This window comes from Copadichromis virginalis, linkage group LG4 (genome assembly GCF_057382275.1).
Source record: "Copadichromis virginalis isolate Kocher_CV1m ecotype Utaka linkage group LG4, C_Virginalis_male_GT1.1, whole genome shotgun sequence".
Classification (NCBI taxonomy): Eukaryota; Metazoa; Chordata; class Actinopteri; order Cichliformes; family Cichlidae; genus Copadichromis; species Copadichromis virginalis.
Window position 1 is genome coordinate 29,150,498 of NC_140621.1, and position 19,309 is coordinate 29,169,806.

The following is a 19,309-nucleotide window of genomic DNA, read 5'->3' on the forward strand; positions in this document are numbered from 1 at the left end:
TTCTGTCACTGCTGGGCTTAATTTTCTCAGCCTTGTCTGAGCTGATTGATATATTATTTGGAATCTAGTTTATTTTAAACATAATCTGATCAATTAGACACTGTCTCCACTGTGTCAAAATTGAAACCCTTAGACAATTAGCAGCCATCACATTGAACATCTGTTTAAAGCTAAAATAACAAGAGTACTAGTAAGAATGTCGATCATTCTGAGTAAATGCAGATCAGCTGTTAGAAGTATGGAAAAAAGCAAAATGACAGTTCTTAGAGTTTATTTCCTTTTGTTGAGACTGAGTGAAGTGACCTGTTTTAGTTTTCAAGCTGAAACGATCTCAGTCAAAATATTCATTCGCATTTTTCTGGCTCCTGCAGGGAACATTGTAGCAATCTAAAAAATCTTAAACGCCTGGCACCTCAATGTGTCTCAACTTGTACATTTTAATTTGGCAGCAAAATCAGGATGCAAGAAAAAGAAGAAAGTGAAGTGAGACGACAGAAGATGAGATTCACGGGCAGGCAAAGAGGGCAACTGCTGAGCAGGAGCAAAGTAAGCCATTTAAAGCTGCATTTTAATGTTTCACTTTAAGCAAACGATTAGGTCAGTCAAACTGTGAGGGATATTTCACACATTTAGATATTTTCATGTGGGCCTTTCAGAAACACAACAAAACTAACGATTCTGGACCAATTTGTAAATCAGTCATTATATCTTATATGCTGTGATATATTTCTCGATTTTATCTGGATTTATAATTATGTAAAGTATCCGAATACCCATCTATTCTACTTGCGTGCACACAGCTATGAGAACGTGCATTAATGCGGGCCTGCGTGGCATCTCGTTTGTGGAGTGTAAATCTGGGCTGCTGTCGTATCTCTGAGCCGTGCTACAGTTTGATGTCGAGTCTGCTGACTGAGGCTGTTTGATCAGTGACTATGTGTAAACTCAGTGAAGGGAGGCACAGACTCCCTCAGTTGCTCATCTAAAGCACACACTACACAAAGTGTGATTAAGAAAAAATAGTTAATATAAGACAGAAATTGCATATAAGTAGTAGTGTTTTCTTGACTGGAAATGTAAACCTAACTCCCCACCAACATATTGTCGCCGAATGGGGGAAAAAACAAAACAAAACACATTGAATTTTGAAAGCATTTCGGGTCGTGAGCAAATTGTGCTGTCTTCATCATATCCTTCTTTGTCTTCTATCAAGCAGAATTTAATGTCAGCCATTTCGTTTATGGCTACATCTTTATTTATGTAATATTTCAAAAATTGATTGACTTTATCCCAGCAGTGATATATGCTTTACTGCTGCAACAGCATGCTTTATTGATGCCATAACACCATCTCCATTTCTTCTCAGTTTATAGTTTTGTGAGAAAAGTGCTCTCTCTCTCTCTCTCTCTCTCTCTCTCTCTCTCTCTCTCTCTCTCTCACTCACACACACACACACACACACACACACACACACACACACACACACACACACACACACACACACACACATTATTTTTTGATTGTTGAACAGCAGTGAGGCCAACCAAAGAGGGCTTTTTTAGGAGGGCTTTTTGGATCAGCCAGATGATACAGATGTGTGATGCTTTTATATTAAGTCACTGCTGCCAGGTCATAAAATGAAAATAATCTGGAAAAATTGGGCCAAATTCTAAATGATTTGCTCTAACAATAATCAATACCCTCACAGGCGGATGATGCTGACTTTTAAAAATCTTTCCCTGACCTTATCGCAGTGAACTCCCCGTTAGCCAAAGACACTTCACCCTCTCTGCGTGACGCTGCACTTTTGCAAAAGTATTTTTCCAAGGTCTCACCATCTCATTACCAATTCTATTCAAAGCGCTTCATGAGCTAGGCAACATTATTGTCTCTCTCCATGAGTCTGTGTTGATGCTGCCTCTTTAAGGGCAGAGGGGCTGCTGGGAAAGCTGTCGGTGAGGATGGTGGAAGAGGAAAAGGAGGAGGGTGGTGGGGGTGCGAGGGGAGGGGGGTGGGTGGGTGTGGAGTTGGGGGGGACGGGCCCTGCAGGACCATTTGTGCTGAAGCTCATTTGCGCAGCGACACTTAATTGGCTACAACAATTAATTAATGTGTTGGAAAGTTGGCACAAAAAGTTCATTTAAGAGGGTTTTAATAAGCAATTAGAGGAAAAGCAGCGAACAGGGGGAATTACTGGAGAGGAAAGAGAAAAGCAGAGATGGAGCGAACGTCTGGCCAGTAGGAGCGTGCACGCCCCACTGTAGCTGTGGCTGCAGTGCTTTTGTCTCTTTCACTGACCCTTCAGTTCTGAAGAGCTGCTGAATGATTAGTCGCCATTATATCTATTTCTGAAGCCTTTAGTACTGTTCTTCAGTGGACTTGAAACCCACGATGCCCTGATATTGTATACATATCAACCCCGGTGGCCCCTACTGCCCCTCCCTTCCCTACCTCTTGTCCCAGCGCCCAGTGTAAAATATCGCATGACTAATGAGTGGAGCAGGTTGGAATCCTGGGGAAGATGTCCTTGGAAGACGAATGCATTTTCAGCAGAATAATTAACTTAATTAACAAATTCACATGCATATTCATCAGCCTATTAATGTCTGCTCCGCGCTGCTTGATGAGCAATGCAATAATAACCGTTTCATTTGCATATTTGTGTTCACACTCACACCCTTCTCCAAATAATTAAAAAAAGGACTCGGAGTGTAGGAAACTCAAAAGACAGGCGAGTCACTGCCACACGCTGTGTCTTGCAGGCACTTTCCACCTGCAGCACACGCACAGTTGCACACGTATGGTATATATATCTGTGGAGTGTGTGTGTTTTATCTTTGCGGCTGAATTGCTGCATGCCAGTTAAAATTGGAAGTGTGTGACAGAATCTGCCTCTCTCTGTCTGCACCTCCAGCCTCCTTCCAAAATCACCGCAACTCCTTTTCTGCTTCCTCTCTTATAGAAACTCTACTTTCCTTCCTGTTTTGTTTCCCTTTCTCTCTCTTCTTGTTATTTATTCATCCATATCAGGCTTTCCTTTAATTTATTAATTTCTTGCTTTTGAAGTTTGTGTTGTCTGCCTGTCAGTGAGTGTATGTTTTGCTCGAGAACTTGAATGCATGTGAGCGACTGTGCGAGCATCGCTGACAGCTGTGTTAATAAAGCCGAGTTTAAAAGTAAAGGAGCAGCAAACAGGGATCACAAGAGTCAAATAAGTTTGGAATGTTCATATCCTTTTAGTTTCTCGACTCGCGTTGATGTTTTAAGGGCTTATCGTGTGTGTTTTCTTTCAAACTGGATTCGTATTCTCAGTAACAAGGATGCCGCCTATGTGTGTGTGTTACTGTCAGTGGTGAAGGGTGTGAGTATCTGGGAATGACTGTGTATTTCCTGAGAGACTGTAAGCATCTCTGTCTTTCATCACTGGATGTGTATTTGTGTTTATCACTTTGGATTCAACTTGTACTGTGTGATTAATGCCCCTTGTATGTGTTTGTGAGTCCCCCTCCAATATTTCAGATGACAGTGATGTAAAAGACAAATGTGTGTGTTGCATCTAAAACATGGCTGCATGGGCATCTCTCTTTTTTGTGGGTTGGGGAGTTATTCTTAAACCAAGAAAGTGTGTGTGTGTGTGTGTGTGTGTGTGTGCCAGCTTGTGTGCAGACAGCAGCAGTTTGTGGAGCAAGAATTAAAAGTAGGGAGAGATGCCAAGTGAGTCTCTGGAGACAGATAGTAGGGACAGAGAGAGAAGAAAGAGGAAATAAAAACACACACACAGCAGACACACCATATACAGAGCCACCTACACAAAGAAACCTAACCTTGTGGTAGCCTATTACAAAGCTTGATTTTTTTAAATAAGAAAAGCATTTTTAAAGTGACCTGATATAAAAAATAAAAAATAATCTTTTACATTATCTTTTATCTCTGAAGTTATGTCCTTATTAAAATAAAAGAACCGAATAAATTTAAATTCAATTTTGACTAGGCATTTCATTCTAGGAATACAGTATGAAGAGCCAAAAGCTGCAGTTCATGAAATTGCCACTTGAGGCCGGCTCTAAAAGCGAGTCACTCCCCATAATGCCTGCATTTACAGCAGAAATAAACACATTTACAACCTGGTAAAAAGTAAATAAATAAATAATGGTCCCTGTAGCTATTTTGCCCCTTTGTGACCATTTATAACTGACTGACTGTTAATAATTTTAATGCTTAAAGTTATACATGATTTAGGGTGTGGCCCAATGACCGTCACACTCACTAGGCCACTGGCTGTGTCATGTTGATGGAGGTGTTTTCTTTTGGAATATTTTTAATGCAGATATCTGACCAATAATATAGTTTAAAGTTTAAAATATTACTAGAATTACTAGAATCCCACTCACTAAAACATTAGTGAGTGAAATTCTAGTATTTTAATTGGCTTTATTTTCTCTAAGACGTTCACATGTAGATGATACACCTTGCTTACCAACCAACTAACCAACCAGTGTTTATGACCCTAAAAAGAACCCCAAGAAGATGATGGAAGTTGAGGCTTCAGACTAAAAATCTAAAAGCCACTGTGTGATTTTTTTTTTTTTTTTTTTTTAAAGTTTTTTTTGGCTTTTTAACACAGTTTTATGACTAATTCTCATGTTAAAAACATGTAAAAGTGAACTTTGCCTCTTCCTTCTGGGAGTGAGTGTAATTACATAAACACGCATGGTCTGAGAAAAAAACCCACAAAGATAATAATCCATGTTCTGGTCTAGACTATAATCCTTTTCATTAGTTTCTTTTTAATCTAGATTTGCTTGAAAGCTTTATATATATTATCCATCTTTGTGGCTAAGGTTACCCCGGAGTCTGCTGAACTAATAATTTGTTGGCCGACATAAAACACACCAGTAATAAGGTATGAATACAATTAAGTCACCATAACGCCAAGTTCTGGTATACTCCAGAACAGAAAAAAAAACTTAGCTGGCTTTTAAAGATTATAAAAAGATATTTAAAAAAAAAAAAAAAAACCTTAATCGCTCTGACTAAGTGTTTAACCTTAACATGAACTAAAGCTTAACCTTGACACTAAAATCAAATAGATCTTTGAAGTGGTGTAAAAATGTGAAGATGCGAAAGTGTCCTCGCACCAATGGTCTGCAACTCAAAGCGGTCCTCACTAAGATAGCTAAACAAGAACATACACACAGATTGAGATAGAGCTCTCACCTTTTTGTCTCCCTGTCCACTTTCTCCCTTTCCTTGTCTCATCTCTCTCTTTCTCTCTCCCAGCCTGCTGAGGTGACACCCCGTGTGCAGTGTGACACTGAGCTGTCACCTCCTACTCCCTGCATCACACCTCTGCCCCCTGCTGGGCCAACCCCGTCATGGCACCCAGACACCCAGCCAGCCTGTCCTCCGTTGTTGGCATAAATACAGGCTGCACTGAACATCACTTTATATTCTGTCACGCAGTCAGCCCCACAGTCGAAAAATATAGGCTCTTTATTTCTTCTTTATTTCTCTTCGTCTTAAACCCCTTTTTCATAAAATAGATGAATAGGTCTATTTTTCAATTAACTTTAAGTTATCCTTACAAGATTTAAGCTAATATCAAACAGGAAAAAACAATAAGACACTTAAAAAAAAGAACTAAAATATTATAATCTCTTCTGTATCTCACCAAAAATAAGCAAAGACCAAAAGCACCAAAAAATTTTTTATTAAGCAATAATTTATCTCTTGTGGAACCATAAAAAAGGCTAAACGTCAGGTGAAAAATGTGCATTTGGCTACTGAATAAAGACTGTCATCTCCAGCAGTAATTTTCTGTTTTCCCAACATGAAATACTTTTGACATATTTTGGATTCCAGGCATGCTCGGACATAAATCTGACAACCTCGTCACTCTGTTTTTGCCTTCTGTTGTATGGGTTTGGTGCCATATTTTAGTCGCAGTTGTAATTAAAAACAAGAGGTCAAGCTGAAATGCGAGGAAGCGGCACTCAATAATTTTTCATCTTCTGGCCTTTAAGATTAATAAAATAGAAAAAAAAAACCCTGATAATAAAATAAGTTTAAGGTCAAGCTGCTCTCAACCTGCATACTTGTGTAGCCTCTGATCAGGGGCCCAAGAAGACATAGCTTTATTTCGACAGGGTGAGGAACCACTGCACGTATATAACATTTTTAGTCATCTCTTAATTTCAAAGCTAATTTTTTCTGTAAATTCAAGTTAGTAAATTTCATTTGAATCTTCACTTTCTGTTGCAAATTGCTCTACATGCAAATATTTGGCAGTGCAGACTGTCCTGAAACACACTTGACTACTCAGACCTGGCTTTTCTGATTGAGGAGAAGAGCAATGCAATGTCACATCTGGATTGCAGTCATCATATGTCAATGAGGACTCAGTGGATTGCTAGTTACGCTCATCTGGTTGTTTTGTGTCCCGGTGTACGCTCTTATACTTTAGCTTTCTGAGTCACTAGGTGTGTGTGTCCAGCCAGGCAGGCCAGTGGCAAGCGGGGACGGAGCAATTGAGATATAGAGCATTAGTTGGTGTCAGGAGTAAATTAGAGGCCAGATCTGTTTTCTAATCAGAGCACAAGCACCGTGTTAGAGGAATTAGGGCGACAGCTGCTGGGAGCTTTTTATTCCTCTCTCTCTCAGCCAGAGACAGGCAGACCCCAGCTCAGGGACCACCTCTTTACCACAGCCACCTGTCAACACCGGTGTGTGTATGTGTGTGTGCACATGCGTGTTTCCATCCCCCCACTCGATGTGCACGCTCACATACGTATGACACACACATCCAATACCATGCGAGCTTGCACACATGCTTGCACACAGACACACAAACACCGTCTGGTACGCTGACCTCCCTCCATCTCTGAAATTAATGACAGTGCAGGTTCTATGTGCGCGTAGCCGCTCGTGGTGTGTTTATGTTTTCCGACAAGTGTGAAAGGCCCTTCTGAGATATCAAATTTAGATAAGGTGGAGCGGTGGGTGGCCTTGCATATGTCTGTTTACTATGGATACCAGAAAAGGCCTCAATGCTACGACAGCCCGTTCGTTAAACAACATCGGTTTCGCAGGCACAGAGTTATTGTAAGAATTTGACAGTGACATCACTGGCAAACAAAACAGAGCAACCATTTGTTGATCACAGTTTAGACAAAACACTAGAATTTCAAATTAAGTGTGAAGCTATAAATTAATGTACGGAAGGCATAGAAACGCAAGGCCAAAAAAAGTTACAAGTAAATCAGTATATAATTCTCCTAATTTGTGTCAAGTCTGGAGAAAGTATGTGCATTTACAAATGTTTCTTTGCTTCAGTGCAGAATAACGTAACTTAGGATGACTCCCAATTCTAAGGATGATTGATAATACCATGAATAAATACGTCGTGAGCTGCTTGTACTGATTTTACCCGACAGAGATCTGTTGTGGGCTGCGTTGTAGGAGGGTGAGAGGTGTAGGAGGTGGCATCGAGATTCACACAGTGTCACACACTTGCTTCGGAAATGTCACCTTTTTTCTTTTTGTTTTTTTTTTCTTTTTTAAACTGAATTGCTGAATCTGCAGAGTGTATAGTTGTTTTGTTCTTTCAGGTAATGCAGGATCCACTTTTGGGAAATTTGATGTAGAGCTCATTATAGCAAGCGTTGGCACAGGAAAGTAATGCAGCTTTAATTAAAATAAGTGATTATCATTTCTGTGTATTTAGTATTTCAGGATTTACATTGTAAGAAAATGCTGTCAATTAATTTATAGCAAAAAGCTGGTAGCTCTGATTGACAACACTGAACATTTATTTTACAGTCAACCTATTGTAATATACAGCAATGGTCTCTTGCTATAAATATAGCATGGTACTATGCTCTTTATAGACTTTAAGGTTTATTTTTTTACCTCCATGATAATTTTGTTACTTTAAAATATTTTTGCACGTCTTTGCCCATATAATCTGAATTTACTTCCTTGTACTTTCTAAACTATGAAAAGATGTTTTACTTTAATTCTCTCTCTCGCTTTTTTTAAGAATAAAATTATGTAAGCCTCAACTTAAGAGTGACAAGTTATGAGGCCCTAGTCTCAAATGTTGTTGCCTTCTTGTATCCCATACAAATTAATTAATGGAACGTGCTCGTGCAATCATGTTTCTCAATATGCAGGCAAAATATACAGATAAGTAAACTTCAAAAAACTAAGGACTAAGATCAAAGCTACTTTGAGCTGTTCCCTTATTCACAAGATAACCTATTAAAGGTCATCTTATCTGTTCTCTTATCTTATTCACAAGGTGTTGCCACAGCGGGTAAGCGCTACATTTTTGATTTGGTAGATTTTTATGCTGAATGCCCTTCCTGACACAAACCCCAAGGGATTCGTGTCTCCTCCTGTAATCAAACCAAGGCTCTCTAGCTTGTTGGGGAAATGTGTAAACTACTACACTAGAAGCAACTAAACTAAAAAAAAAAGCTAAGGTCAATTTAACAAATTAAATAAATAAAAGACTTAAGTTTGATTTACATTTTGAACTGAGCAAACACTTGGTGACAACGGGAAAGAACAACTCCCTTTTAACAGGAAGAAACCTGAATTTTAGGAGTGTTCTCGGCCATACCAGATCCCATTCCAAGTAACCATCACAACACTTATTATCATAGAGTGTATGTATTTTTCACAAAAGGCATTGTGGTAACTATAATATTGCATTATTGTATGAAATATCCTGAATTTTCACATCAATTTGATACAGTACTATGAATGAAACCAAAGATGAGAAAAATTGTTTGGGTTGTTGCAAAAAACATTTAAAAGTACTTTGAAGAATCTTTAGTGTTCAATCACCAAACTCACACTTTTCTTCACTGTTATTAATTCTCAGTGTTTTTCCCCCAATTAGACACATAAAACTTACAAACTTGTCCTAAGATTAAAAATGTACGGTAATCTTAGGACTGTGGTTCCTGTAAGCTTTTAATACTGCAATTCCAATATACACTCCCTTTTGTATTTTGTTTTCTTTTTAATGTGTGAATTTAAAGTTTTTGGGGAGCAGTAAAAGCTTGAGTAAAGTGATATTCATGTTATTTTAAGATAAGAATGTAACTTGAATGGCAACCATCCACCCATCCAGGTTTGGGGTTGGGGGTTGGAGGCTCTCTAACTTGTCATATGTGCAGGGTACACCCTGGACAGATCACCAGTATACATAAAGATTTTCAAGTAAAACTCCAAATCATTTTCAGCATGATTACCAAGGGGTTTGAGCAAAAATAACTTCACACCCACTGCTGTTACATCACACTAAACATAACCTCAAAGTCAAGTAGACTTTCAGCTATTTATTGTGATTGGTTATTGGGTGTCCCACTCACTACACTAATACAAAATGACTCCTTAATATAATAGTAAGTTAAATAACACATTTTTGCAAAGAGAAATCTGCAAAAACAATGTAACTCACATCTCTCTCTATAACTTCACATTAGGTGTCAGTCTTGTGGCTTTGAAGGCTAATTTGCTTTGGCTAAAGTCTAATAGGGAAACACATGCATGCATTCACCCGCACACTCACACACAATCCTCCTCTCACTCTTGCACATCCCACACATGTGCACCGCCACACAGTGTCATAAATAGACAGACAGTGCCAATCTGAGGCCTGGACACGAGCCAGCTCTGCAGCAGCTCAGTAGTTAAATTATTAACACCAACTGGGAGAGAGACAAAGAGAGGAGCAGATCAGGCAGCTCAGCAAAGAGGAGATCTGGAGAAGAGAAAAGAATAGGTGAATCGAGACAAACTAAACATCAGAGGTGCAGAGGAGCTTTGCTGTTTAGGTTAGTGTGGTGCGTAAAGATGGATAGAGAGATGAGCGAAACCAAACAGGCATGAGAAGTGTAAAAATATCTCCTTGATTTCCAGTAGAGTGGGAGATTTTGGGATGAACATGAAAACAACGGGGTCTTGGTGAGAGGAAGGTAGAGAGGTGGATGATGAGGTTTTTCATAGATGGAACTGGAATACTAATGCTGCATCAGTGTGTTGGTGTGTGTGTTTAGTAGAGTGAGGGGAGGGGAAAAGAGATGGAGAGAGATCTGGGGATGTTGGTTCTGATCCAGAGAGTTAATGTTGCGCTCATTGATGGATAGAGTGCCAGGAATGAGGCTCCATACTCACACAAGATGGATGAAGCACTGCTCTCTCTCCTTCTCTCTCTGCTCTATAGTTTAATGCCTCTCATCTTATTTATTCCTCTTTTTCAAAGATAAACAGTAATCAGAGAGCCCTGCCACCAGGAGCAGCGGCATGCGTATTGGTAAAGAGGCTTTACCCCTGTGTCGAGGCATCCTGTATTGTGTCCATCCTATTAACTAAATGTAAAACGCATCACCAAAATCACCAAAGACTCAGTGATGGTATCCAAATTTACTGACATATATTGTAACAGACGACAAGATCAGCATCCTGCTTGGATTTCTATATATTTGTAGAAATTATCTGTAAACTCTCTCTAAAAAAAAAAAAAGACATTTTGAAGTAGAAGATCGAGTCCTGAATGCATGTGAGAGAATGGTGTATGTGGCTTATACAACCAAAAAAAAAGTAAACTTCAAGTTAAAAAGTGTTTGGCTAAGTGTGAACAAGTGACTTGTGAATGTGAATGCATGCTCAGCAAGATAAAAAATCAAAAAACAACAACAAAAACCAAATGTGAAGTATAACCGAGTGTTTTGTATTGGGCGTGCATACATGGATGTACAGATGCATGTACAGAACGTGTGTTGTTTTTATTTAGCTTGCCTCCTTTAGCCATAAAGCCCCCACCACTTTCATCGTAAATACACAAAAACACACACTTTCCCCAGTTTCCTCCTTTATGGCGGGGGCATCGGGGGGTGAAGTGATCTGTGCGAAAGCCTCCTGTTCTATGCGCCGCGCGGCTGAGGCAGAGGGGGATTGTGGGTAGCTGCTGTCTGCAGGGGTGTGTTGGGTGGGGGGGAGCGGGGGTAGAGGGGAGGGGGGGTTGCCGGGGCGGGCGGCAGCAGATGGCGTGCCACACTGTGAGGGCCGTCGGCTGGCATCCAGAGGAGGAGGAAGAGGGAGGGAGGAAGATAGGAGGTGGGGTGGGGGGAGGTGGAAATGGAAGATGGGGGGGGGGGGGGGGGGGGGGGGTACAGGGATTGGAGGGGCACTGCTCCCAAAGTGCCAGCAGGCATCAGGAGAGACAGAGAGAGAGACAGAGGTGAGGGGCTTTGGTGGGAGACAGGCTGGTAGACAGGCAGACTGGAGGGAACCCAGAGACTCTGAGATTAGTGGTTAAGCAGGGCTTGGGAGCATGATTTCATTGCTAATTGCATTCACTGAAGAAGAACCAAAACGACAGATTTGTCTTTGAACCCTAATTCACTAGTGACTTTTGACCTTTTCCACTTCCATACAGTGTCGCCCAGTGCCCACCGCTGAGGGGGATTAGCACACAGGACCAAGCAGAGGTCCTCCTTTGGCATATTGTTGTCTGAGGATTGCCACCAATCTAGCATGAGGTTGGCATGTGGAGGGCATCGGGTTGGCATATGTACTGTGAGGAGTTGACACAGGGTCTGGTCTGATGTGACATAAGTTTGGCAGGCTTGGCATCAAGGTGGCACAAGACTGGCACCGGGTTAGTGAGGGGTGCCGAATGGATAGTGTCTGTCAAAGAGGTTACAGATGGGTCTGTGCAGTCTCGTTGCTTTATGTGTCTACCTCTGACCCAGACAGGCAACTGATAAACAGAGTTTTACATCCTATATTAAACATAAACTTAATTAACTTACATTGCTATAAGTGAATGCCATTGTACTTCTGTATGTAAAGTCATCTGAAAGCATGCAGCTACTGCTACATAATTTGCTAATGTTACTTATTATCTGCATTGCATTGTCATTTAATTTCTAAAAATTTATACTTTTTAAACTGCAATATAATAAACAATTGCTGGACTGTTAGTTAAATTGAGTTTAGAGAAGAGTTTTATGCTCTGAAATATAGTCAGTTAGTTGTGTATGGTGTTATTAAAGTTATTAGTAAAGGTAGCGGCATTGCAAACGTATACCGTACTTGATAAAATTCATTTTGCACCACTGCCTTCGCTCAGAGCTGTTTGTGTTTACGCTTTGAAACTCGAGTCGCTCTCGCTCAGGAGATGGCACACAGGACCTAAATATTTCATTTCAAAAATTTCATTTCGCATTCATACGTGCACATGGTGCTCTACTGCTAACCCACATCTCACTCAGACCTCTTCAAATCTGTGCTAGAAAACTGTACTAAATGCAGTCAGGCTTAATAGCTGGGACACACTCTTGGGTCATTCAGGTTGCCCTACTTGGTTTTGTACGTTATCCTGCTTCATCTGCCAACTGTAGCCTTATCCACTGCTGGATTAAGGAAAACAAAAAATTAACAATGCAAACCTGTAACGTGCATTTTAGTTTTTGATCAAAGCCGTTGAACTTGAGATGTAATTTGGGTCACAGTCCTGGGAGTGGAGGAGATGTAGCAGTTTTTGGAGGTGAATGGGTCTCTCTTTGTATTCACTGTGAACGCCTCCCATTACCTGAAAGTATTGTTGAAAATGAGCCTCTGTCTTCTTCTAATTAAGGTGCGGGTAACAACCAGCACCTTCAGCAGAGCATGCACATATGAAGACAGACATAAACAGTCAACACACACAAGCATGCGTGCACACGTACACAGAGAACTCACAACCCGCTGCTGCTACCACAGAGAAGGGTTGAACAGATGTTGAGGAATTTAAGATGCAAAAGGGAACTGGGACTCCCCCGCACACACACCCACCCTGTGCCCCACCTTTCTGTACCCCCTCCTTCACATAGGCACACACACACTCACACAACCAGTTTTGCACTTTAACACACACACAAATTTACATAAATTACACCTAAAACTTGAACATACATCATCCTCGACTCTTCTCCTTTTGAAAAGATTTGTGTGGATGTACACACATGCACATATGTGCACAAGTGCATGCACAAAAGCAGACACAAGCACACATGCGTGCATGCATTGTGGCCCACATCCCCCTCCAGGCTGGCCCTGCTCAAAAGGGGCACCATGTGGCACTCTATTCCCTCTGGCAAGAGACACTAACTCTGCCAGCTTTGCATTGTCCTCTGCCCACTGGAGAGCACGCGCCCAAACCACGGACCCTCTCTGTCTTTACCCCCATTTCTCCTTCTCTTTCTCTCTCACTTTCGTTGCCTTTCCTCTTGTTCATCGCATACAAACTGAGATAGATGTCGTTTACCTGCTTTTGCTCTCCCAAGTGCACAGAAACGCAAGATGAATATGTGTGTTTGTGCTGAGACTCTGCTGGGAAATCTTTCCCTCGTGCTTCATTGTTTGCCTTTGTGTCCCACCAACTTTCCAACCTTCATCCAAGAGAAATAGTAAATATCACTTTAAAAGTGCTTTGTTAATGTTGATTGGTTTGGCCTCATTCAAATAAAATATAATTAATATACCCCAGAAATTCAACAAGTATCCAGCTGCCTGTCTGGTTAACATTTTTTCTTTATATTATATCTCTCAACAATTAATTAGTTGGACCCTTGATTCATTGATTCATAGTGCATGCAAAGATCTAAATGTTGGTGTGAAAGGGAACTCTAAATGAATAGATAAGTGCAGTCATGTATAAAAAGTGGCAGTGCTGGGACATTGTTATGTTAAGTAAAGCTTTGTGACGTCCCATTAGTACTGGTTAGATCCTGATCACTGCATAAGGATCGCATTGTATTATAGTCTGTTTGTCTGGATTCTATTTGAAGTGGGTTCCTTGTATCAACACATATTACGAGGACATATTAAAGAATCTGTGTTTATATGCAAAAGTCATATAAATGATGCTTTGATTTCTCTTTCCTTTTCTTCCGGTCCCTCAGAGGGAAGTGGTTCTGTCCCTCTTTTCCACCACACAGCTGCTCTGAGGAGAGAGGGGCTCCACGGGGCTCTGGGTAGCCTTAGCTCTCTGTGCTTGGGTGAGAATTAGCCAGCTTTAGTGCTTGCCTTGCCTGCTAATCCCTTAATCTGGCGATGCTGAGGAGGAAGGCTTTAGAGAAGAGATGGTGTGTCAGTCCATGTCTTCACATCTCTCTTGGCACACTCAGACACATGGAAAAGTTTGCAGTTGAGAGTTGTGCATTGCTTTCATGAATTAGGCATGCTATTCTGTGTGATGTGTGTCATCTAGAAATTGTTCAAACATTGAATTTAGCAGCGCAGAATGTATTGCTTTGCCTTTGTATAAATGTAGAAATAGAGAAGATGATTTGTCATCCCAGGTAACAAATACATTTCTCAAATTTAAAACTATGTTTTAAACGCACACTGTTTCTTCATTGTGTTGCTCTTAAACACGCTGTACTTATTTCTTTTATCTAATTTTAGTCAGAGAACACAGCACTTCATAATCACAATTCAAGGTGATTTAATCTGATTTAATTCACTGTGATTTGGGCAGGGATAGCTCAATAGGTAGAGTGGTGGCCCCATGATCGGAAGATCGGGGGTTCGATTCCCTAAACAACTACCCTGAGGTACCCCTGAGCAAGGTACTGTTCCTAAACACTGCTCCCCGTGCGCTCAATGGCTGCCTGCTGCTTCACTGAGTGAATGGGTTAAATGCAGAGAGGAATTTCTCTACGGGGTTCAATAAAGTATAATTTAAGGTGTTAAGGTGACAAACTTGTTAGCCAAGAATTAGCGTTCATTTAAAAGTCGCATTTTGGACTTTGTAAATTTGAATGGATACTTACTCTCTTTTAACTCTTTCTTTGGTCTCCTTTAACCTTTGAGGGTTTTTTTTTTGTTTTTTGATAAATGCAGAGATGTTTAAATATATATATATATATATATAGATATTTTGTAATGATTGTGAAGGCACATGCTTGAAATGTTTGAAATAAAACTGAACTGAACTGAACTGAACTGAATATATCCTGTGTATTTGTCTATGTTTAGTGGCAGGCAGGTCAGTGGGTTTTTAGAGGTTTTTTTCCACTTGGAACAGCTGCTTGCTCTAGCCGAAAACAACATTATCAGAGTAATATTTAAAATAAAAGCATCAAAGTTATAGGCCACTCGGCTAACAAGTTGCTTTAAACCTCTTAAAACCTGAATTGATTCCGATAATATTTTCTCTGGACTCATCACATTGCGGTACCTCTTTCATATCGGAATTTAAAACAATGTAAAAATATCAGCTCTACCCACCTAAATGAATGAGCACAAGCTTAGCTTCATTTTAAGTGTTTGAGAAGTAGGAGCATAAATAAATCAGTACCCATAAATTGAGCATCTCTTGTAGAGAGAAGAAAAAATCCTCAGCTCAATCAAAAACAAACATTTTCAAAACACAGTGCTGTGCGATATTAAAGTATTAGTTCTAAAACCCAGAGCTGATAAACACTTTATACATTTAATATCTCGCAGAGCCACTGAGCTTTATTTTGGCACAAATAATTTTTAATTGGCATTGATGACTTGCATTGGGGTCCCTTTGTGTTTTGCTATGTTTCAGTGCTTTTTCTGCCTTTCCAAAATGCGCTCACAGAGCAGTTCTACAGATTTACAACATACTGGTGTACAGGGTTCAGTGCAGCATAGATGCCTGTTTGTGTCACTGCACACACTGGAAACAGACACAGAAGCTGAACTATTAGAGTTCCAAGGTGTAAATCAAAGCATGTTAATAAATTCAAACTTTGAGAAAATGCTTTTAAAGTGAAAGAACCTGGTGATTAACTCCTGATTAGTGAGTGGTTAAATTCTAGTTGTGCTAATGGCCTATGAATAACAAAGCGTTCCGACATGTTAACATTGTCATGAATGCAATAACACAGAGGGACAGCCTGGTACTGATTGTGCAACCACACGGTAATGAATGGCTAATGTGCTGGTACAGAAGAGATGTTAATGCCATCCTAATTCACTTTTGCTCAGAGCAAGGCGTTGCATCCTGAGCCTGTTAATCTGAACCCTTTAAACCTTTAATCTGGCAGTCTTTTACACGCAGACACACACACACAAAGGCATGACAGCCAACCTGTCATTGCCTTGTAAAAGCACATACCTGCCACACCTCTCTCAGGCTCCCTCTCTTTCTCAGAGACACATGTGACATATTGAGTGCCTGCAGCGAGATTCTTCCCCATGAGTGGCATTCCAGAGCAGGCTGTCCCAGGGGAGCATGAGAGTGGAGCTGGGCGTGGGGGCAGTTGAGGCTGTCGTCAGAGGGAGTGCAGTGCAGGGACCTTGTTGATGCAAAAGTCTGGAATGTTGTTGGTCTGCGCTCTCGGTCAAGTGTTTTGACTACATGAGCAGCAGAACAGATTGGCCTGAGCTGACCAGCAACGATGTGTCCCATTGGACGGATAAAAGGTAATCCCCACCAGCAGAAAAAAAAGGTCCACAATCAGCCTCATACTAGCCATGTAAAACTAACACATCACATCATAATCTAAGGACATTGTGCTTTGGAGCCAATTTAGTCAACAAGTTTAAGACGAGAACAAGTTAACAGACGAAAATATAAAATTACAAGTGATGCTCTTAAAATCAGAACATTAAAAACAAGATGTCAGATGATAGGTAGAAAATCAAAAAATTTTTCCTTTTCCTCACAGCTGTGGACACAAAACACCTTCAGAAATATTCCGTGCAGCAGCTGGAAATCAAATCATTCAACACTTTTCCAGTTAAATACACTAAAAAGGGAGTAACCTTCATGTTGAACTGTGTGTATCAGTTGCAGTGCTGTGTTCTCTGTAGCTTCAACAGACATTTGTGATTTTGTCTGAAAAGAATGAAGCTTATTTTAAGTAATGTGGAATGTAGAAGCATCTTTGTGTATTGCAACTTGTATCCACTATACATCACTTTCCTTTATCCTGCCTGCAGCAGACACGTGCGCGTGCAGATTTCTAGGCCTTTCCACTGCGTTTTGTTGACTGTGTCTTTCTTCTTAATTAGATCAGAATGGGAGACTTTATTGCGTGAGGTTAGACACTGTGTGTGTATGTCTTTGTGTATGTGTGTGTGTTTGTGCATTTTCGTAACATATTATGTTATAATTTTCCCTCTTTCTCTCCCTTCGTCCTCACTCATTTCCTTTTTTCTGTCTGTCTGTCGGTTAATATTTCATTTGCTTTGTCGTCTTCTCAGGCTGGTACATTAACCAGCGGTGCCAGCCGAGCTCACTGCTTGTGGCTGGCTGTATAAAAATAAACACACTCTAGTTGTAATGAACAGATGTCACAGAATTTAAACGTGCACCCCACTCCTCCCCCCCACCTCCCTCCTTCTCCTCAGCACACACAAACACACTTCACCCTCCTCTCCCACCTCTCCTCATCCTCCTTCTCATTCTTGCTCATGCATAAAGGCGCACATGCACGCACACACTGCATGCATGTGCGTTATACACTCCTGTGTCCACTTGTACTGAGAAATACAAAGAGCACTTGTTCACGTGAATGTTTATTGAACATACACACAAACTCTTATACGTGCGTTCCCATGTGAGCGTTTCCTGGCAGAGGTTCATGCATGGCAGACACTGTGCTGCTCTGCTGGTCTCTTCATTGCTTTCTCTGTCTCTATTTGCTTCTCTCTTCTCCCTCCCTCTCTGTCTGTCTGTCTGTGTATCTGTTAGTCTCACAGCAGACTAACACTGCGGTCATTTTACAGACTATTTTCATAAGGTCCTCCCATTCACTTTGCAGAACCAGCCTGTCATCCCACAATCCCCGGCGGCATCATCAGAACCCATTTTGGTACTGTGAAGAAGGGATGAACACAATGACTGTGTGTGTATATGTGTGTCCATCCCCCTTGTCACTCCCGCTCTTTTTCCCACTGAGCGCGTGCCAGCTCTCTGTGTTTCCTGGCTGGCAGGACCGAAGGAGAGACGATTGTTCTGCACCTACCCAGAGACCCTTCCTTGCCAAGCCTGGGATGAAATCCTTTCTATAGCGCTAACTCCTCACAGTCAGGCGCCTCACAGCAAAACGCACACCATCACTTCTCCAGGTGGGAGGGTGATACCATGTCAGAAGTCAAGCAGATACACAGAAGTCTGTTTTACACGCTGCAAAAACATGTTTTTCTTTCTTTTTGCAAGTCAATTGTTCCTGTTTAAAAAATGTTCCCACCTTTAAATAAGAGCATTATTTTTGCTTTAGAAACTAAATAATGTTTTGTTGATTGCGTGGAATGATCTGGTTTGTTTCAGGGTGGTCCAATGTTATTATAAACATTACATGAAATGTTCTTTAATTCTTATAAAAAAATTCTTACTGAAATCTTCTCATTATCTTTACCTCTTTTAGTTTCCCCTCATTTCATTGCACTGTTTTTAGTTCAAGGACTTTGTCCCACCAAAATCTCTGAGTTTAATTATTTCAATGATGGCACATCAAATTTGCATTTCAGACCCAACAATGAATTTCAATTACTTAATCAAGACAAGCGATATCAAAAGGTTGGGTTTTTAAAAAAATCTAAATTATTGTTAACTGAATACTGCACTGAAAAAACAAAACAAAAAAACAACCAAAAAACAAGTAGGTATTTTTGGCTTGCTTCAAGGTCAAAGTTAGGGGGCAGTTTATTAATCCATAAAAATGGGATTTGCAGTGCTTCTGTCTAATAAATCAAAGCTGATGATCATAGGCAAGCATAGAAGAAAAAAGTGTTTATCACCCTGTGATGAGCCAGAAGGCTACTCTAAAGTTCTTGCTTCAAGTTTGGAAGAGCTGAGGAAATTAATGGTGATGGACAGAGCAGGTCATCCTCTGATGGCAGAAGAGGCGGGCGAATGGAGATTAAAGGTGACTGAGAGAAGCGGAGTAGATGAAGGGATGAAGGAAAAGGGAGAGATGAAAGGGAAAGGGGAGAGGTACGGAGGTCGTCCGGGGGGTGATCAGTGAGGTGGATGCGATGCCATCTGACAGGTCCAGCTGGGAGACTGCCCGCCCCCCAGCGCTGCAAACTGGTCAATATGGAGGCCAATTACTGCTGCCCATGTGACCAGGGCATCATCCAACCCTATCATAACACACATGCACGCACATGCACGCGTACACATGCCATCTGTGTAGACCAGCAACGAACCCCAACCCCCTCTGATCCAGTTGCGTCCCTGCGCACGCTTCTACTTAACCTCCTAAACAGGAGGCCAGCCACGCCCACCCCCCGGAACCTCCTGAGCATACCGGAACTGGGCCATGGTAAG

The 19,309-nt window shown here is 41.0% G+C and overlaps 1 protein-coding gene across 2 annotated transcripts in view; it reads left to right on the plus strand.

Moving 5' to 3' along the window:
• The first annotated feature begins 446 nt into the window (after positions 1-446).
• The window catches only part of ppp1r1b (protein phosphatase 1, regulatory (inhibitor) subunit 1B), a 62,903-nt gene continuing 44,040 nt past the window's right edge, over positions 447-19,309 (plus strand). For both annotated transcript variants that reach the window (XM_085454763.1, XM_085454764.1), the window contains exon 1: positions 447-546. The gene's annotated coding sequence lies outside the window, so the exon portion shown is untranslated. The remainder of the gene's footprint in view (positions 547-19,309) is intronic.